The sequence below is a fragment of the Rattus rattus genome, chromosome 11, assembly GCF_011064425.1.
Source record: "Rattus rattus isolate New Zealand chromosome 11, Rrattus_CSIRO_v1, whole genome shotgun sequence".
Classification (NCBI taxonomy): domain Eukaryota; kingdom Metazoa; phylum Chordata; class Mammalia; order Rodentia; family Muridae; genus Rattus; species Rattus rattus.
In genome coordinates, this window is record NC_046164.1 from 41,302,842 (window position 1) to 41,325,488 (window position 22,647).

At 40.8% G+C, this 22,647-nt stretch overlaps 1 pseudogene; it reads left to right on the top strand.

Moving 5' to 3' along the window:
• The first annotated feature begins 20,769 nt into the window (after positions 1–20,769).
• LOC116912580 lies at positions 20,770–21,892 on the top strand (annotated as a pseudogene).
• Positions 21,893–22,647: the final 755 nt, after the last annotated feature.

Genomic DNA, 22,647 nt, shown 5'->3' on the forward strand with positions numbered 1-22,647 from the left:
CTTGGATTAAAACGAATGAATATCCCTTTAGCCAGTTTCTGTGCCTATCAGGAGGTTATTTGAATTTAATGTTTCCTCACCATGGGTCGAATAAATAAAACTGAGAAACTGAGCTGACATCATTTTGATGTTTTTGGAATTAGCAACCCAAGTTGTTTTTCTGGTTTTACTTATTATTATTATTATTTTTTTTTGCTGCAAATCTTTTCAAGTTTATAGTTTATACCAGCTTTTATTGACTTTTATTGTTATTATCTATATCTATCTATCTATCTATCTATCTATCTATCTATCTATCTATCTATCTATTGTTCTTTAAAATTCAGTTGTATAAAACTGCATTAATCATAATACTTTATGTCATGTCTTGGAACTTGTTTATTTTATTTATTTATGAACTAACCCAAAATTTAGAGCACTACCTCCCTCATCTTTTTTTCAACTTTCAAAGCAACTACTACATTGATTTTTCTGGATATCATATTCTTGCTTTAAAGTACGAACATTTTAGGCTTATACATATAACTATATGTCCATATATCTTTATGCCTAGACATTTATATGCATTATTTCACTATATTTGCATACCTACACATTACATTTTCTTTTGTTTATTTTCTTTCTTTTTTTTTTTTTTTTGGTTTTTTTTTTTTTGGAGGTGGGGACCGAACCCAGGACCTTGCGCTTCCTAGGCAAGCACTCTACCACTGAGCTAAATCCCCAACCCCTTTGTTTATTTTCAAAACTTAAAAAATATATTATCAAGGATCTGTCTCCCTGAAACTGGTTCCGGTGTGGCATCTCCACGGTACGTACTCACCAGGCTTCTGAAACCTCCACCGTCTGTCATCTCTGTTCCCTTTGACCTTGAGGGCCTATATCAGTGATCCACGAGGGCAGTCATAGATGATGTCCAAAGCGGGGCACAGAATATGCGGGAGATTTGTGAGAACTCCCTCAAACAAAAGAGGGTAGCAGCAACTTCCCTGACCACCCAGATCTGAGGACTTGTCTGTCTCCCTTCCTTCCTTTGCTATACATTCAGTATGCACCTTTGCATAGGTCCGGAAATGGTTTGTGGAACATATGATTCCATCATAGGGGTGACTCCCCAACATTAGTTGAAGTTGCCCTACTGGACCTTGATCAGGTATAGGCAGTGACCTTTTAGCCTTTGATGAAAACTTGGTCATGCAGCAGTCATTTAAGTGCCACTAGGATGTTTCCATGTTTTTAATCTGAGGTAAGGCTGGTGTCCATTGTATCTGAACCTGCACAGAAGAGCCTTGAGAATGTTAACCGTAGTTAGCCACACTTCCTCTCTTTCCTATCATAAGGAACATTTCATTTTATAAGATACCCCCTCGGATTATAAAAATGCAAGCCCTACCAAATTCCCCTGTTAAAAAACTCACTCAAAAGTCACATGGTCTCCCAATCCCATCTACTCCCTCTTCCCCTTCCCCTTCATGCTGTGGTCAGGAAAGCTGAGCTCTTGAGGAGGAAAAGCCTCAGCCAAGGACAGAGAGGGTGCCTGTGGGTCCTTCACTGGCCCCGCTTCCCCATCTGTGGCTCTGCCCAGAGTCTACAGCCCCCAACTCTAGAGCGTTTTCAGTTGACGAGCACCCCGAAGGGGCTGGATCCCCACAAAGGCAAATCACTCATTTAAACAAACAGGTTGTAAACACCTCAGGCAGCACCTGCCGGCTTCAGGCTTAAGAAGGGCACCTTGCCCTCTGGCTCACAGGACTCGATCTCCAGCCCCACCAGCACACACGAGTCTGCTTTCATGGGCAGAGAAAACGTGTACCCTTTTTGTAGGAGCAAACTGCTGCCTGCCGCAGGACTGTCAGCTTGAAGCCAGGATGCATAGGCAGGGAAGGGCGGGGCCTGCTGAGCAAACAGGACAGATTATAGTATAACAGCTATAGACAAGGGCCTACCTAACACAGGCAAGTTTCATTTCTTGGGGAAGATTGCCAAAGACGCAGGCTGACGGAGGCCATGTAGCTATGGGTTTGGTGTCAGAATTCTAGGACATGGCTTCAGTGGTCTCAACAGTCTATCATAATTCACCTGTCCCAATATGCTAGTTAAGTAGACTGTTACTGGTGAAAAGCAAAGAAAGACTAATCGTAGATGAATTAGGAAGCGTAGGTAAAGGACTTCAAGTTGTCTCAAGGAATAGGGACTCAATGGTCCCGAGTCTGTCTTTGGAGCACTGACATAAGCTTTAACTTTAGATAGAGGACAAACTGGGCAGAGACAAGCATATTCATAATTAAGCCGTCTTTGGAGTTTGGTTTCTCCGTCTTCACTGAGACAGGAATCTGTTTTTCATAAAACGGTGGCTTTTACTCCAGAGCGTGGTGTTTCCACCCTAGATAATTGGCATCATTTGAGAGGTGGTCTGTTATCTTCCTGATGCTGGGGTATCTCCAGTTCCCTTTCATAGAGATGTTCGTTTATGAGTCCTTTTGATCCTAGAATCCAGGTAGGTGGGGTAGGTGCCTTCTGGTTGACTGGGGCTGTACGTTATAAAAGTTGAGAGCAAGATGCCTACAGGAGACAGAAAGAGAAGACATGGATGCTGAGCTCTCTTATCCCATATTTAATCACATTTTAGACCAAAGGAGGAGTCAATGCCTTTCAGCAAAATATTTCTAAGTTCTTGTTTTACCTTAAGGAACACGAGAGTTCCTTCATCTTGGCCAGGGAAGAGAGATACTGCAGAACTGTCTGGACCATTCCAGTATTTTTGTCTCAGGTAACAAAATTTCTGTGATGGTAATGGTATGTGTCCATTGTAGTAATCATGAGCTACCAGTCCCCTTATTAAGCACTGAACTGGGTATGCCTGTGAAGGTGTTTTCAAAAGAGATTAATATTTGAGTTGGTCAATGGAGTAAGCAGTCAGTTCTCCAAGTGGCTGGACATTCTTCGGTCTACTGGGGGACGGAAAAGAATAAAAGGTGGGAGAAGGAGTGAACTCTGCTTGGTGGCTGGAGCGAGAACTCTGATTTTCTGCCATTGGTGCTTCTGGGACTTGGTCCTGATTAGATTCTGTAAAATCATTTCCTCAGTTCCCAGGCCTATATGCCTCATATTTCTTTGGATCTACTGTTTGCAACTGATAGATTGTAGGACTTAACTTCCACAATGGTGTGACTCAAAACTTTATATGCCTTATTAGTGTTCTCTCTCTGTCTCTGTCTCTCTCTTTTTCTCTTCCCCTCTCCCTTTAACCCTTTTCTCTTATCCCTTTCTGTTTGTTGTTTCTCTAGCAATCTCTAATACTCCATTTTCTGTATACATTTTCTTTACCTAGGTGGCCAGAGCTCACTCCAAGGAAGCAGCGTATGAAATGCCTGGTGAGGATCACTGTCTCTGACACTTGGGAGTGAACTGCCCAGGCTGCTATCCATGAACATGTAGCTCTATAAGACAGTGCCAACTTGTCTCAAAGAATTTGCACAAATTTTTGCTTACAATACCATATACAAGAGATAAATTTTGTTTTCTAATGTAACTAATATATTTCTCCTTGAAGGCCATGTGTGTGTGTGTGTGTGTGTGTGTGTGTGTGTGTGTGTATGTGTGTATGTGTGTGTGTATGTGTGTGAGTGTGTGTACATGTGTGTGTGTGTATACTTGTGTGCCTATGTACTTCCCTGTAGGATAAATGGAGATATTCTTATGTCTACTCTCCTTAGACAGAATAGGAGATTGATTTTTGCAAGTAATCAAAGGTTTTCTGGTGTGTTTTTTTTTTGTCTATGCTTGCCTTCATTTGTATGTGGTGATAACATTTGATTTTTCCCTTTTGAGCTGCATTTTCCCATTGTTTAATTCCCTCACTCTTCTGACACATGTATTTCTAGAATTGTCATTGATTCTCTTTGGTAGATACTTTCAATACACCAAAGGACAAAGCCAACTAACAAGTAGAGGAAAGCCAAAGACAGAAAGTAGGGATGAAGACAGGAAGTAGAGACAAAGTCCTGGTAACACATGGTTTGATCTTGATTTAGTTGTGTCTGAAGAAAACTTTCTAGGGTTTTCAGTTGTATGTGCTGATACCATTCCTAAATTTACCTAACTCACTTTGTTGGACGGCTGAGAGTCCTAGTCAGGTACTCAGTAACAGGGATAGATAGAATCTATGACTTTAATCTATTGGTTGGACACTCACCCCAAAGTCTTACTGTGACTCTGCCTGTTACCAGCTATAGTTTTGTATTGAGTTCTGAAAGTAGAGACTAAGAAAACTCGAGGATGAGGAGACCATTTAGAAGGTTGTCTCAGAATGCGTCACAGCACAAATTAGTACACTAGACAATGTTGACATTAGTCCCAAATAACTTCATTCTTGAAGGTGATGGTCCCTGGGGACTATAAAAAGCTACACATCCATCATTTAACCAGGATTAATACAGGACCGTAAGACTTTATCTTAGTACTTACCTCAAGTGACAAATAGTTAATTAGACACATAAAACATTTTCTAACACAGGCAGTTTAGAAACTTGAAGTTTTGCTGCTGACAGAAGAGTCTCAGAAGATTCAGGAGTCTGAACACTGAATAAACCTAGATCCTCTGTAATGCCTCAACAATGCCAAGTCTGCTCTGAAGCCAGTTAATCAAAACAAACTTACAATTAAGTCCACAGAGAAGCACTAATTGCGATGCCTATAGGAGGAAAATGTGCTGACAGCAGAATCTTGCACGTGGGAAGTGAGAGTGGTCCCATCATCCACTGGCCAGGGCGACTGCATTGCTGCCCCTTTGCCTTGTTACAGCAGAATTGCTGGTCATCAGGAAGACTGTTGTTTCATTTTTCTTGGGGAGTTATGAGCAGACATCAACTCATCCAGACAAGGCAATGATTATCGTTCCATTCAAGTCTAGCTAGGCGAAGCAATGATCTTATTGGGGATACAGGAAGTATTGGTGAACACGTAACTGTGTCAGAAGCAGGGCCAAAAATGCCAGCTCAGGAATTCTGCATCATTGGAGGTCCAGGGAACCTCCATGCAGCTTCCCCAGAGTGGTCTTCTCATGAACTGTTTACTGCTTATATAACTTTGGGTTGTGAGTCCTGTCATTTTCTAAGGCTCTTGAGTGGTGGAGGTTGAGTAAGTTTCCTGAGGCTTGTTAGCTTTCATAGTTCCCTGAGATTTATGATCCTGTTTCTTCTCTCCAGAAGTGAACATTTCAATATGGAGGAAATAGATAGACACCATTAGGGCCTCAGATAGAGGTTTCTATTTGCCTTTTACATGCAGGAATCCTGTACTGTCCTTCAGGATGGGCTATATTAGTTTCCAGTTAAGTATGGCCTTCTAGAATCTTCCAGTAGTTGCATACGAGTTGTCTTACTTTTTTATTGCTGTGATAAAACATCACGAACAAGGCAAATTATAAAAGGGAACATTTAACTTGGTTTATGGTCTCAGAGAATTAAAGTCTATGGAGGAGGAGCAAAGGAACTGGTGAGAACACCCTTAAGGGATTGAAGGAAAAGTGGTGGACATGTTCTCATCCCCTCTTACCTCTATGAAGAGCTTCCTTATTGATTGCTCTTGTCTTCACTGCCATTGGCTACAGAAGATCGAGTGGAAGTATGGAGTTCAGGGAGGAAATGGAGACAAGCACCCAAAAGATCTAAGTGTCTAAATAACTTAGATATCAAGTCTCCACTAAGCCACAGACCACTGTGGATGTATGAAAAAAAACAACACATTGTCTGACACTAGCGTATTGAGATCATGTTACACTAAGACACTCATGTGACAGAAAGGTACTGGTGGTTTTCAAAGTATTAGATAATGTCTGTGTTAATGCGGTACAGCTGTGGGAAAAATGTCTACTCCGTTGCTGATTGATAGCTGTTTGATGACAATCGGTTGGAGCAGTTGGCAGAAGGAGAGGGAAGCCCCAGAAGCATGAGTTACATCCTCTAGGAAGCAATATCTACACAATCGGATAAAGAATTTTTTTTCTAAGCCTGGATGTGTTTGCATGCCCCTTTAATCCCAGTCCTTGGGAGGCAGAGGCAGAAAGATTTCTGTGAGTTTTAGGACAGCCAGGGAGACACAGGAAAACATTGTATGGAAAAAAAGGAAAGAAGGAAAGAGAAACTTTTTTTTTTTTTTTTTTGGTTACTGGAGAGATGGATCAGCAGTCAAAAGCAACTGTTGCTCTTGCAGACCTGGGTTTGGTAACCAGCACCCACGTGCTGCATCAGAGCTGTTCATGAATTGTAGGGGTCAGATGCTCTCTTCTGAGCTTGTGGACACCAGGCACATGTGTGATGCACCTACACACATGCAGGCAAAACCCTTGAACACATAAAAAAGATAAATCTAATTTTTTTTTGTAAATGAAAGGAGTACTGAGTACCTTCACATCCACAGACAAGAACTGAACTATCCCAAGCCTAAATCTTTGCATGGAGAGAACACCTTCCCAATAAGCAGAGAATTTAGCAGAAGAGTGCACATAAAAGCTGGCATCTAGGGGCTGGAGAGATGGCTCAATGGTTAAGAGCACTGACTGCTCTTCCAGAGGTCCCAAGTTCAATTCCCAGCAACCACATGGTGGTTCACAACCATCTGTAATGGAATCTGATGTCCTCTTCTGGAGGTACTTCTCAGAGTAGCATGAGCCACTGAAAGAATAGTCATTTTGGTGAGGTAAAGGTTTTTTAAAAATTTTTTATTTTTGAGAAAGATGAAATTACTTAGGAAAATAATCCAAATCCTGTTAAGTCTTTACTAGACATCAGCTTTTTTTTTTTTAAAGATTTACTTATTTTATATCAGTACACTGTCTCTGTCTTCAGACACACCAGAAGAGGACATCAGATCCCATTACAGATGGTCGTGAGCCCATGTGGTTGCTAGGAATTGAACTCAGGACCTCTGGAAGAGCAATCAGTGCTCTCAACCACTGAACCATCTCTCCAGCCCCTAGATGCCAGCTTTTATGTGCATTCTTCTGCTCAATTCTCTGCTTATTGGGAAGGTGTTCTCTCATGCAAAGACTGAGACTCGGGATAGTTCATTTGTCTGCAGATGTGAAGGTCCTCAGTAGTTGCTCTGGCACGGCAACCTGGGCCACTTAGCATCATGCTCTTAGGGCTTCACCACTAGATCGCTCCTAGAGCCCACCGGATCAGCAGATGTGAGAAGGCACTCTTCACTGATGGGGCAGGCTTCAATACCGGGAACGAGAGCAAGTGCACACCCTCCCTCCCCCCTGTAAAATACACACGACATTAGATTTTCATTTGCTGGAAGCATTGAGTTCTTAAGATTCTTTTCTTTGCTTTTATCTCAGGGGAATGTTAATCTGTACAGATTTATTATTAATTCCATGGGAACATGCTTAGCGGCTCATTTAAAATAAAAGAACTGTTGCTTGTAAAAGAATGCCGGCCTGTTCTAGACACTTTAGGGACTTTGATCACTCTAGGATGAGATATTACCTTGAGAGTCATTGAAGGAGAAGAGAAAGTACAGAAAAAAGTAACTCCTCTTCCTCCCAGCCATCTGTCTTTTCTCGGACACACGCCGTATTTGTGTTAACAGAGTCTGTTCTCCCATCTCAACGACCTATGCTGTCTTTCAATAACCCTTTTCTTCCAAGACTGTCCATTTCGGACTTAAAACAACACTTCCAGGAGAAAGTCATCCTCTCTTTAGAGCATTCTCTCATTTTTCTCCCTCCTTTCTTCCCTTCTTCCCTCCCTCCCTCCTTCCTCCTCCCTACCTTCCCTCTCTTCCTTCTCCCCTCCTTCTCTCCCTCTTCTTCTCTCCTTCTCTCCCTCCCTCTCTCCTCCTCCCTTCCTCCCCTTCCCTCTCTTCCCCCCTCTCCTCTCTCTTCCCTCTCTCTCCTTCCCTCCCTCTCTCTCCTCTCTCTCCTCTCTCTCTCTCTCTCTCTCTTACATCTTTTTTCATCTCCAGAATCCAGTAGCTTAAATGCTTTATCTGGTCCTTAGGATATTTTTTATGTGTGGCTATAGCACAGAACAATTTTGTTGCTTATTCTGGCCAATTAAGGACTTTAAGACAAAACTTTAAGAGTACCGACTTCTGTATACATCCATCCATTCATTCATTTATATGGTAAGAATTCATTATGTTCATAGTGTTTCAGAGATGGAATGGTCCTGGGAACATGACTTCTACTTCTACAAAACATAGACCCCAGTGCCACAAGAATTTACACACATAAGCAAATACATACATTAGTGCACATATTGATAATTTTGTATAACTATTGTAAATTTTTTTCATCAGTTAAAATTAGTAGTGTACAAGCATAAAGTAATTTCTTCTCAATCCATTGCCTTTATGTATTACAAATTATCCCTGGAATATGGTGAGTTAGGTTTCTAATTCTTATGAAGTAGAAGCCAGACTTTGGATTTTGCATTTTAATCTTTTCCTGGTCTAGGAATATATAGTCCAGGACTCTCTTGGTACCTCACAGTCAGTCACAAGACCATGGGGTAGATAACCTTCAATCCATCACATGCAAATATCTAGGATTTAGGCATCTCAGTATAATATTCACTTAGAATATTTCAATTTATGATTGGTATGCCACTGCCTCTCAGTTGAGCAGATTTATTTCTCAGGTATTTCTGTCCCATTCTTCAGAGATTTTTCAGGGGGATTTCATGACTAACTCCTATGAGAATTAACAAATTCCAGTTCATGACAGTTTAGGTATTTACTTCTTTTCTAATTCATTATTTGCTTCCCTCTCTCATGGAGTCCTGGGTGTTGGCAAAAAGTCTGGGGAGGTGTGCATGGTCTCTCCTTTTCATGCCCATTTCTGAATCTAATCTGTTGATCTATCAGTAGTGTATGGATAGGAAAATGCTTGGGATTGGAGGGAGTTATAGAAAGTGGGTCAAGGCATGTTTACTCCATAAGCCTCCAAATGCTTGCTGTCTTTGTCCTTCCCTCCCAATCTTGGTGACCTTGTGCTGCTAAGACCCTCCCCACCCCACCTCCAACCTGCAAACTGTAGCAACATCTCAGCACCTGCCAACTTTTATAATGTTCACTCTGCACATGGGAAGTGTGTGTGTGTGTGTGTGTGTGTGTGTGTGTGTGTGTGTGTGTGTGTGTGTAAGAGCTGATGGACATGTTAGTTAGGACCTGAGGAATGGCTCTCCTATCATATGTTTTCTCTTATCCATTTCTCTGTTTAGTTCAGACCAAGCCAGGAGATATGCTACTCAAGGCCCAAGAAGGAGGGCAGCCTTCCCTTTCCACATGTTATTCACTCTGAGAATGATTCTTTTAACCCATGCACTCTTGGCTTGGAGTAGGGCTAGATACATCTCTGTGGCTTCCAGGTTGCAAACGAATGGCTATATGGGATTGAAGATGGGTGAGACCTGGTTCTGCTGGAATGAGATTGTACTTTGTACCTACTCTGCTTTGCATCAGCTGTAGGTGATGTCTCGCTTATCTTTAATATTGACACAGTGCCACATATTGGGTGGGTTATAATGAAAGTTGGTTTATTTTGGTTAAGTGCTCTGGCCTAAGATCAACAAGCTGAATTTGGGGATTGTCTTTTGTTTGACAGAATCTTGAGGAGGTCTAGGAGAAGCAAAACACAAGTTCTAGCCAAACTGATTGTAAGTCAGATTCACCTATGAGATAACACATTAACCCATGGATTGTCTGAACGCCTTCCATTAAGCCCAGCAGAATTCTAATAATATCTGGTCCCACAAGTTAACATGATATCATGGAAATTAAAATTCAGCATGGGTCTTAGAAGGAACAAAGTATATGCAAGCCATACAGTTGCAAATATCAGACATCAAAAGAAGTGCTTTCTCATACCGTATTTCAGTAAGTGCTATAAAAGAAAACTTAGAATAATATGAGACTTCATAACAAAATGATTGGGTTGAAAAGTCCTATCATTTGTCTAAGAACTTAATTTTTAAGAAAATACTTGAAGGAGGGGCAGGTGTTTTGGTTAGACATGGTCAAATGAACTCCAGGCATAGACAACGATAAAGAGAGAACAAGGATCCTGGCTCTGTAAAAATGTTATCAGGACTATAGATATGCAGGGGAAAGTATTCCATGGATGTTCTTCCAAGCAAAGCAAACATTTGACTGGTAAAATTATACAAAACCTTCATTTATTGTGCCTGGAAATCATATCAAACATGCACTCCAGAGCATGCAGATCTTGGAAAGAACAGTCCATAATATCTGCGTCATAAACAGAAGTTATCTTTCCTTCTGCTTCACAGCTCTGTGACCCAGCAGCTTTTGCTGAGACATTCTGTTGTGGATAGGTGCAACCATGTAGGAGGGGCTGGTTGCTGGAAATGATCCCTTCCAGTCATCTCCTGCCCAGTCTTGTGTTGTAGAAGTTCTACTCCTGGCAAGTGTAGCCGAGTTCCCTCTGCTTCTTACAGCCCCCACTCTTAGAGACGGGGTTCCGTACATGGCAGCAGAGAAGACTAAAGCCTGACTCAAACTACTCAAACTTGTTTGTAGTGCAGAAGTCCTACCCCCAGGAGAGGTACTAGGAAGCCCAAGGGTTTCTCTACCATGCTGTGTCCACTTACGGTGCTAGATGGTGTCAGTCTTGGAAGAGCAGTTCTGCCTTAAGTTTGAGGCAGCTGCACAAGGATTATTCTTGCCAGGGAAACAAATTTTCCACAGCTTTGTGTGACAGAAGGGATTTTCTTTTCAGAACAGAGAGTGAACTCTATGTCTACCTCTGGTGGAGAACAATTAGGAGAAGATCAATAATTTCATATCATAAGTAACGGCAGCTTAGAAGTTCACAGGGGAAAAAATCAGAAAAAGAAGCAGCTAAGCAGAGCCTTTCTGAGATTGTGTGAAATCTGGGGATTGAGAATGCTGTGTGCATAGCTGGCTGCTCCCACTTGGGAACAGTAAGAGTAGGACATGACGCAGATTTGGCGACATTATCCCAGGACTATAAACACATCAACACAGAAGAGAGACTGCATTGACATATAGGCTTAATGAAATACTTTTTTTTTAATCAAATACTTCAAATTGACATTATATTTTACAAATACACTGGGGAATCATACGGTGCCTCCCATACCTGATGTAATTCTGGATCTCAGGTCTGCATACAACTTTGCAAACGGATCTGCATCAGCAGAACCTTTCCTTTCACTTTCATTGTTTATTGTGACACTTGTATTATCTTCAAAATAAGAAACACTCATCTTTTCTTTGGTATGATTTTTATTGTTGAATTATCACTCTTTGTTTGAAAGGCTATTTTAGATTTGATTGTTTTGACTGTGGTCATGAACATTATGTGATCTACACCAGCAGCATGAAGTCTGTGTGGTCTTTGCTTTAATGTACTGATTGTCTAGAAAAAGTCCAAATGGTGACTAAATAATAGATAACTTAGGACTTATCATGGGAGAGGGGCCAGAAAGTCCATAAAAGCCAGAGATGGTAGAGGACACAATGAAATATTGTGTCCTGGACCCAGCAGGACAGCTGCATATACAAAATCACAGCCATTGCAACAGCATGGACAAAATTTGTACAAACACAAACCAGACCAAATCCTAGCATGGAGATGAGAGTTGGGCGCACAATTCAACCCTTACCAATGGAGTTATTTCAACTGTTTGCTTTTGGGAGAGGGAGAAATGTTTTTCTCTTAAAAGTGTAGCCCCTGATATATTGACCACTCTCCAGTGGAAGGCCACATATCCAAGAATATTTGAACAGCATGAATGGATATTGAAGGATTTATTTTTTTAAAGGAAGGACACAGTGTTGGGTGGGTAAGGAAGGAGAAAGGATCTGGAAAGATTGGAGGTGGTAAGTATGGTAAAAATATGTTGTATGAAACTACCAAAGAACTAATTAAAAATTATAACATGCCACTTTGGCAATAAGAAAGCTACATGCATTCCTGTGATGATGAACTTTTTGCCAACTTAGGTTAGCTATAGCATGCAGATACTTATCAAATGCCCATCTAAATGTTGTTATCAAGGTAGTTTTTAGATGATATTTATATTAGTATCAAGAAAGATTGAGTGAGACAGATTGTCCCTTTATATTGTGGCTGTTCAATTAATTAAAAGTAACAACAGAAAATAAAACCAACACAAAACAAAATGAAAATTAACACACTAGGAGGGAATTTTGTCTCCAGATTGCCTTCAGAATCAAGAGATAAGAACAGCTCTTCCCTGGGTCTCAGCCTTCTGGTCTACCCTGTAGACTCTGCATGTGGTTACTCACAAAGATGTCTAACTTTATTCCTTAAACCTCTCTACTAATATGTATCCTATTAGTTTTGTGTGTGTGTGTGTGTGTGTGTGTGTGTGTGTTTGTGTGTGTTTAAAAAATTCTATGACTAAGACTGTAGCGTCTCAGAAACTATTAAAGAAAAATGTCTCAAAATGATTAGTTCCTGAATAAAGAAAGGGAAGCAAATTAAAAACTAGGTCTCACAGAGAATATTTAATCAGAACTTTTGCTATTGTCAATTATATATATATATATGAGACTAAAAATATACCAAGCATACCACTGATTGTACACTGTAGGAGAAACTTACTTCACAGAACCACATCAGCCCTCAGATATCATCAACATCTAAGCAAACAACTCTGTGGAAACAGTCACTATAATCACTGATATGAAATTTAAAAATTATCATTTTAACTGAGTATTGTTGTTCTTACCTGTAACGTCAACACATGAGAGACTGAGTCAGGAAGATTTCCATGAGTTTAAGACAAACTGGTGTTCGTTCCAGGTTAGCCTGGACAAATAAACAAGAAACAAATAGGGTAAAATGAAAACCCAATAACAAAACTAAATAAAATTTCAACTTTTAAATGAAAATATAAAACATGTAAGTGAAGAAATGGGATCCATTCACAAGAAAACAAGCAAGTAATAGGAGGTGCCTTTGAAGAAATCTATTTGGTGAGGTTTCAAACAAAGATGCCCAAATGACTCTTATGAATATGTTAGAAGAGGAGGGACTAGAGAAGGACAGGATGACAATGTTCATCAAGTACAAGGATCTAAAAAGAAGTAAAAGATGATAAAAAAGAAACATGGCATTTCTGGATTTTAAAAGTATAAGAATTGTAATGAAATTTACTAGAAGAGTTTCGCAGTAGATTTGTGCTGGCAGGAATAAGTATCTTTAAATTTGAAGATAAGTCAGCAAAGATGATACAAATTAAAATTGAAAAAAAGAGGAAGAAAAAAACAAACAAACAGAAACTTAGAGACATCCACAGTGAGGATACTACAAGGGAAGAGAAATAGGATACAACAAAACTCCAAATTTGATTAAAAACATCCACACACAACCCCGAAACTCAGAAAACATCAAGCAATAGAAGTGAAAAGTACCTCATTCTCAGCCAAAAATGCCAAGTTCAAAGATAGATTAGGTGATCATTAACGATCGCAGAGTCACATTTTCATCTCTTTTCCCCCCTTCATTGGCTTAAAACACTGCAATATTAATCATGAATATTCTCATATTTTATATGAGAATAAACTAAATTAGAGAATGGCGGTGCGAAAGGGTGGTGGGAAGAAACCTGTGAGCAGCACTAGATGGCACCTCAGCCACAGGGAAAGGACAGAGGGCCAGAAAGGATGGAAAGGTTACCATTTCAAATGCTAGAACTATATGTTTATCTTTTCTCTTCCCATCTTAGCTTTTTGGAAGCATGCAAGAGCGTAAAAACAACAGCACTAAGTTCTGTTAGGGTTGGTAGCTGTAAGACAAAACTTATCAGCATAATAGCAGAGACAGAGTGGGATAGGGGACGGAAGGCTGCAGGAGCCCTGATTTTGTGGCTTGTAGAATTGATCGGTGCAGGCTGTTAACCTGGTTACCAGTGTGTGTGTGTGTGTGTGTGTGTGTGTGTGTGTGTGTGTGTGTGTGTGTGTGTGTAGTTCTCTTCTCACATTTAATAAGGAACTGGTATACAAAATACATAGACATAGTTTCAAACAACATGGTTAGAATGAAAACCAATGGTGATTGAACACAGGAATTCACTAAGCATTTCTCCCATAGGTAAAGAACAATAAGAAAATTTCTGGCTTTTCATAATTAATAACCGGATTTTAAAATTAAATTAAGTTAATTTTTTTTTATCAAAATAGAATAACATTCCTTCCCCTTCCCAGTTCCCTCCAGCCTTTCCCATTTACTGTTCTTCAAACTTTCCCCATGCCCCCCAAGTTAATAGTCTTTAAATTTCTTTATTATATTCTTAACAGAATTTTTCCAATATCTGTAATGTTTTTATTTTTGAAACTTAGTTTTCACTTTATCCTTGGAGAATACTAATGCCAAATACAGTAAAAAGTCTCCCAAAACAATTAAAAATGAGCAAGATTTTCATATATGTACACATATGTAAATGTGTCATTTCTAGATACATTTGCATGCTATGTACACATTACATATATTTGACAATACAGAAGCACAGCATCCATTTCTCTCATTCTCTGACAGAACTGAGAACGTATTTTATCTAAACTAATAGTCATCATATATGGCATGAATCATAGAAGAGACAGGCAAATTTCCTAAATGAAAATAATGCAAAATTTTAAGTGTAGTCTGGTACAAATGCATGTGTCAAAGGTTGGCCATGTGACTCAGCAGTAAAATGCTTATATAACATGTGTGAGGTTTTCAGCTCTTGGAAGGGAAGGAGTGGGAGAAACAGACAGATCTGTATCTATACAAGTTTTAAAATCAATTAGCTTTTGTTGAGTGTATATACATCCATAGACTTAGACACACACTTAGATACAATCATTCACAGCCTTAAACATACATTCATACACAGGTTCTCACACATATGTACACACACACACACACACACTCACACAAACTCATACACACACACACACACACACACAGTCAGCCACACTAACACACACAGACACCCAGACTTATACAATCAGGCACACTAACACAATCAGACACACTAGCCTACACAGACACTCATTCACACACACACATCAGACACATTGACACACAAACATAGACACTCAGACACACTAAGAGACTCACTCACACGCACTCACACACCACTGCCTACTTGTTTTTCCTCTCTGGAGATCGCTAGTCTTCCTAGAGAAGGGCATGACACTTGTGTTTTCATTATGAATTCATGAGTTCTCATTGGGTTATTTTTTTTTACATGATCTTCTGGATCCCATCCCTGTGTCATGGGTTCATTTAGAAGTGAGCAAGTCAGAGCCCAGCAATCGTCATGGAGTCATGGACATAGGTAAGTAAATAAAAGCTCTGTGAGAGCGAGACATCTTGCAGATTACTTCCTATGCCCAAATAACTTTCTAGACCACTTATCTGTTTCAATATATGTTTCCTATAACATGGCTATCATTTTATTTGAGCCTAGTTGTCAGTGCTGGATACAGTTCTGCTATTGTTTTAGTTAAGTATTGAACACCTATTATTTGCCAATCATTACAACGATTATTTAATTTCCATTTTCTTTCCTTGAGGTGCTGAGGATAGAATTCAGGGTCTCGGGCTGGGGAAGTGACACAGAGGTCAAGCCACATGCTGCCCAGCCTGGAAGCCTGACCTGGGAGCTGCACAGAAAAAGAAGAGAGCCCACTGCTGCTAATTGTCCTCTGTTATAACACAGACAGACAGATAGACAGACAGACAGCCACGTGTGTGTGTATGTACACACACACACAGACACACACACACACACACACACACACACACACACACACACAAGTGAAATCTCCATTTCACTGTCAGACAGTTTAGTTTGTATAGGCATTCAGAAGTCCATGAGGAATCTCTTAGCATATTTGCCCAGACAAAGCAAGTGTTTAGATATAGAAAGAGAAAACAAACAAACCAACAAATTGAATATTAGATTAATGCCGTTGATGGTATGCTTTCTATTGTGAGCCATTACCAATTGTTTTCCAGAATTAATAAGAGTTAATGGTTGCTGACTTACAAACATGTGGTGACTGTGACAAGGATACCAACCAATGAAGTAAGACCTGAGGAACGAGCTGGATGAAGCATCACGTTTTGTTAGCAGTTAGCTCTATTTTGACTACCAGTATAAACACTAACATACACAGACTGCCTTGAATAAAGCAGGCTGCACCAGAGTCATTTTCCTGAGATTGTGTGGCTGTGTCAGCTGCACATTTTGATTTCAGAGTTTACTTTGGAGTTAGAAGCTATTTCAGATTCTTCTTCCATCAGATCGAGAGAGGTCAGAAGTTGCCACATCAATTTTATTGCTAATCTTTAGAGATCAACTTTTTAGCCATATCTGCAGGGGCAGAATTGAGTCAATTTCCTTATGGGTTCTTCTGAGTTTCCTTAGAAACGACCCTGCAATAAGACAGGGGTATTTCCTTTGTTTTTCCTATGGCTGGAGTTTAGTTAGTAACTTCCCAGGTCTAGCACTTTCCCTATCAAATTGCTTTTCTTTCCCCGTGGGACTTGCCTGCTTCCCTGTGCCACCTGTTTATAGGATATATGAGTTGCAGAAATTGTTCTGTTGAGAGAGATCAAAACACATCTCTTCAAACTAAGAAGGATCATCGAATCAAAGGCAAGGGAGAAGAAGCAGAAGCTTGAACATTCTATGTCCTTTTATTTGCCTAAACAAAGGACATATATTAACAAAACCAAAAGGCATTTGACAACCAGCACCATACACATAAAGAAAGGAGAACAGTAAAGCTTGACCCAACTGCTGAACACAACCTTAGACCCTCGTGGGCTCTGGCATGATGACAGAGGGCCTTTTACTAAATGGCTGCACTAACTAAACTTTATTTCACATATGTTCGTCTTTTCCCAAGTTGCTGCCTGCAGTCTAAGTCTTTTCCCTTTCTCTTGTCATATTTGTAAACACTTAGCATTCTTGTCTGAAAAAAAAAATAACCATATAAGTCAGGGTTCTAAGTCACCTCTTTGAGAATCAGCCTTTCTCTGGGAGTGTCTCATATGATACCCCCACAGAATAATAAGCTTTTTTCTCTTGTTAATCTGTCTTTAATATCAGGGATCTTTTAAAATTGTAAAACATGTGAATTATTACTTTTTCCTGTGTATATTCAAAATCAAGAAAGCCAAATCATTAAACTTGTCTGTTTTTCTTTAGTTTTGATTTTTAGTAGGATAATTCTTCCAAAAATTGAAGCATGGTTTAAATGTATTTCATAAATAGAAAAACATTTTAGTAATAGTAAGAAGATCATTTTTCTGTAGGCATAATTGTAATGAAAATTGGGAGACTGGTCATTTTTGAAAATTGTGGAAAACATATCACCCTTCATTAATATATCCAAAGCAATCAGTGTCTTTGAGTTTATGAATGGCTAGGTGATTGTTCTCATATTTTGCTTTTCAAGTAAATTAGTCACTCCTGCTCCCTGAACGAAGTTGTAAGACCCTCATCCTTGAAGTACTATCTATATACTCGGAGGAAAAAAGATTATCTCCAAAGAAAAAAGAAGGATCTGGGCAAACAATTCTTAAGTTCATCCTACTTAATTTTTACTGGATTTTACCATCTCTGTGTATATCTATGTATCTATGTATCTATCTATGTATCTATGTATCTATGTATCTATCTATCTATCTAAATGTATATACCTGTGCTGGCAATATTAAGTAATGAAAAAAGAGGCCATAAACTTGAAGGAGAGTGGAGAGAAGCATATGGGAAGGGAGAAATATAATTATATCATAATCTTAAAGACAAAATGAAAAACATACAGGGTTTTCATTTTCTTAGCATCTTCATTTCTTTAAAAAGGCTCCTATGTGATCTCGAACACATTAAATACATTTTTTGACTCATTAAGATTCTTCTCTCTCTCTCTCTCTTTCTCTCTCTCTCTCTCCCTCCCCCTCTCTTTCTTTCTTTCTTTCTTTCTTTCTTTCTTTCTTTCTTTCTTTCTTTCTTTCTTTCTTTCTTTCTTTCATCAATTTGGCCAGTGTTTCTCTGGTAACAAAACACTGGTTGTTTGGAACTCACTTTGTAGACCAGACTAACCTCAAGCTCAGAGATTCTCCTACCTATGCCTCCTCCCGAGGGCTGGAATTCAGGACATTCACCACCACTTCCTGGCAGCTAATATGAATCTTTTAAAATAAGAATTTCACTCTCAAATCTAAGGATTAAAGAAAGAGAAACCCTCTTACCTTATAAAGTCCCAAGCACTGTTAATAAGCTAATGTTTACTGCAGTGGCTTATGACAGAATTTGCTAAGTTTAAGCATTAGATACTTAAAGCATTCCATTTTTATGACATGTGGTTTGTGTTTAAATTATTTACTTGCAAAGTGAGAAATGGGAGTAAAATATCTAAAGTAATTGTGGCCTATCTTATGGTGTGCATGATTAGCTTGCTCATAGCTTTAACGAATAGACGTGCAGGACAATTTTCCCTTTATTGATTTGATGATCTGTTCCTTAAATTAGAACTTGGTCATCCTATGCTTGGTCTCTTATCTACACAAGGTAACGTCCGTATTCATAATCACAAAAGGAGGAGAACGGAAATGTACTGTGCTTAGCCTGCGCCCCACAAGCTCACCCAAAACCTTTTCTAGTTAGATCGCAGCCCTACAATCTCCTTGTATAATTAAACTAAATATCATGTTCCTACTGGAGAGAATTTAGTGCTGAGGTCTCAGCTTTCTAATTTATGAGCCAGTTGCCTGTGAAATACGCATAGACATTTGAAATTAGTAATAATGAATGGAACATATACATATTTAAAAAAATACATGGATCATTTCCTGTCATTTCTGGTGGGTAAAGGAGAGACACAGCTTCCTACAGCTGCCATTGTCATTCCAAATTTCTCTTTTATTGCCCATCAAACATGTATAGATTTAATGACCTGGAGAGAGATCAGTGAAATTCTTCACAGTGCGCATGTTTATTAATGGGCCTCCTGCTCACTGTGATGTGGTAGTGTTAGGATTATGTCAGTGGTATGGCAGGCAGCAATTAAGAGTTGCTTTAGTTCCGAAAGAAAGGAAATTAGCCACTGATCAGTGACAGAGACAGCTCAACATCCCGGTAAGTGCATGCAGAAAGGAGAAAGAGAGTAAAAAAAAAAAAAAAAAGTGGACATGACAAGGAAGGACAGCAGTTATGTGCAAAAAAGAAGTAATGGAAAATATTGGGATGGAAAAAGGCTTTAAAATGGGCGGGGATTTTTTAAAAAATTATATTTATTTTTCATCCCAACTACAGCTTCCCCTCCCTCCTATCCTCTAAGCGCCTCTTCCCCCTACCCCCTATCCACTTCTCTGTTTCTCTAAGCAAAGGGCCGCCCTCCCATGCACATCAAGTTCCAGTAAGACTAGGCGCCTCCTCTTCAATTAAGGCTGGACAAGGCAACCCAGTAGGGGAGCCTTCGCAAAGGCTCTGTATCCCCTTACAACGAGAATTTTCTCATTTCAGTCTGTTAAATGTATTTCAAGATGCAGAACAGCGTCTGCGGGCTAGGCTTGTAGCCTGCCCGAAGGTCTGGGTTCTATCCTCAGCATTCAGTGTGGTGGCACCTGGTGGGAGAGGCCTGATAGCCTAGCACTCGGGTGCAGATGGTGGGCGCGGAAAGATCCGAGTTGAGGATTATCTTTGGTTTCTTTGTGAATTTAAAGCCATCTCCCGCAACTTCTACTTGTTATTTTCATTAGCGTATAAATGTTTTTGAGAGGACCCCAAATAATTACTATTTAACCCCTGTCCTCAAACTGAATAAGTACTATCAGGCAAGAGTTTACTGAGAGTTGGGGCAGGAAGTCTGTCATGTGATTAAGGCTGTCAGCAAGAGTTTGCTGGGGAGCTGTGTAGACACTTTACTGAGTGAACATGGTGGAGAAAAAAAGAAAAAAAAAGTACAGTGGGTCTCCATGCAGAGCTTTTCATGAAAATGAGAAAGAGTACACATGGAGGGCCCCATGGCTCCAGCCGCATATGTAGCAGAAGATCTGACATCAATGGGAGCAGAGGCCCTTGGTTCTGTGAAGGCTCAATGCCCCAGTGTAGGGGAATGCCAGGGCAGGGAGATGGGAGTAGGTGGGTGGGTGGGGAGAACCCTCATAGAAGCAGGAGGAGAAAGGATGGAATAGGGGGTTTGCAGAGGGAAAACAAGGAAAGGGATAACATTTGAAATGTAAATAAATAAAATATCCAGTAAAAAAAAAAAGGCCACACATTCTCTTAAAGTGTGATTTGAAGTCAATCAACAAACAAGGAGTGAAAGGTCTTACTTCGTTTTCTCAGTTTAGTGGATATTAAGTGCCTAAATCAGGGCGGGAGCTACTCTACAGGCCAGGATATATACCAGAGCGCCTTCACATAAGGCTTTAACAGCACAATTTCTTTCATTAGGAAATCACCTTTTGTATTTGTTAATTCGTATACCTTAAACTCACATGCTGAAATCCTAACCCCTAGTATCACAGATAACTGAACTTGGAGATAGGAGATTAAGAGATGTAGTTATGTTAACATACTCTTTAAGAGAGTCCTTCACACATCCTGATAAATTCCCTTATGAACAGTTGAGGAATGAGGGCACGGACGAACACAGGGAAAACATTGAATATGATAGCTACACACTCCACCGCCGGCTTACACTGCGCTTCTTTCCACTGCTCTGTCGCCCCGTCCTTTGCCGATCGCAATGGAAGAAGAAATAGCTGCCCTCGTTATTGACAATGGCTCCGGCATGAGCAAAGCTAGCTTTGCTGGCGACGCCGCCCCCAGGGCCGTGTTTCCTTCCATGGTTGGGCACCTCCGACACCAGGGCGTCATGGTGGGCATGGGCCAGAAAGACTCATACGTGGGGGACAAGGCCCAGAGCAAGAGGAGTATCCTGACCCTGAAGTATCCTATCGAGCATGGCATTGTCACCAACTGGGATGACATGGAGAAGATCTGGCACCACACCTTGTACAATGAGGTGCGTGTGGCCCCCGAGGAGCACTGGGTGCTTCTGACTGAAGCCCCCCTGAACCCTAAAGCTAACAGAGAGAAGATGACACAGATAACGTGTGAAACCTTCAATACCCCAGCCGTGTACATGGCCATTCAGGCAGTGCTCTCCTTGTATGCATCTGGGCGCACCACTGGCATGGTCATGGACTCTGGTGACCGGGTCATGCACACAGTGCCCATCTACGAGGGCTACGTCCTTCCCCACGCCATCTTGCGTCTGGACCTGGCTGGCCTGGACCTGACAGGCTACCTCATGAAGATCCTGACTGAATGGGGCTACAGCTTTACCATCACTGCTGAGCGGGAAATTGTTTGTGACATAAAGGAGAAGCTGTGCTATGTTGCCCTGGATTTTGAGCAAGGAATGGCTACTGCTCATCATCTTCCTCCTTGGAGAAGAGTTATGAGCTGCCTGACTGGGAGGTGATCAACGTCGGCAGTGAGTGGTTCCGGTGTCCGGAGGCTCTCTTCCAACCTTCCTTCCTGGGCATGGAGTCCTGTGGCATCCATGAGACCACCTTCCCTCCATCATGAAGTGTGATATGGACATCCGCAAGGACCTGTACGCCGACACAGTGCTGTCTGGTGGTACCACCATGTATCCAGGCATTGCTGACAGGATGCAGAAGATCACAGCCCTAGCACCCAACACAATGAAGATTAAGATCATCGCTCCCCCTGAGCGCAAGTACTCAGTCTGGATTGGCGTTTCCATCCCGGCCTCACTGTCCACCTTCCAGTAGATGTGGATCAGCGAGCAGGAGTATGACGAGTCAGGCCCCTCCATCGTCCACCGCATATGCTTCTAGATGGACTGAGCAGGCGCCAGGCATCCGCTGCATGAGCTGATTCTGAAGTGTTGATTTGCCCTGGCAAATGTACACACCCCGTGCTAGCCTCATGAAACTGGAATAAGCCTTTGAAAAGAGATTTGTCCTTGAAGCTTGTATCTGCTATCAGCACTGGATCATAGAACTTGTTGCTGATTTTTTGACCTTGTATTCAAGTTAACTGTTCCCTTGGTATATGTTTAATACCCTGTGCATATCTTGATGTAGTCTATAGTTCATGGGGACCAGTCACTTGGTGGCTGGGGAGAACACGCTGTGGAAAAGAAGTCCCCAACCTAGTGGATCTCTGTGAGCACCATGTAGTGATCTGTGCAGGGTATTAACTGACGGCAGACTTCCAGGATTTCTTGAGGCTGGCAAAGGTTCCTGAACCAGTTACCACTTCTTTCTTGCCAGTCTAACAGGGTGGGAAAGTCCGAGCCTTAGGACCCAGTTTCCGTTCTGGGTTGTTCCCTCCTGACCCCCATGGGTTGTTACTTGCCTTGAGTTGGGAACGTTTGCATCGACACCTGTAAATGTATTCATCCTTTTAATTTATGTAAGTTTTTTTGTACTCCGTTCTTTAAGAAATGACAATTTTTGGTTTTCTGATGTTCAGTGAGAACATTAGACCTTAGCAACACATCATTGTATAAAGAAAAATAAAAGTGCTGCAGTAACTGAAAAAAAAATATGATATCTACCGAGGTAGAGGTCAGAAGGAGCAACCATGA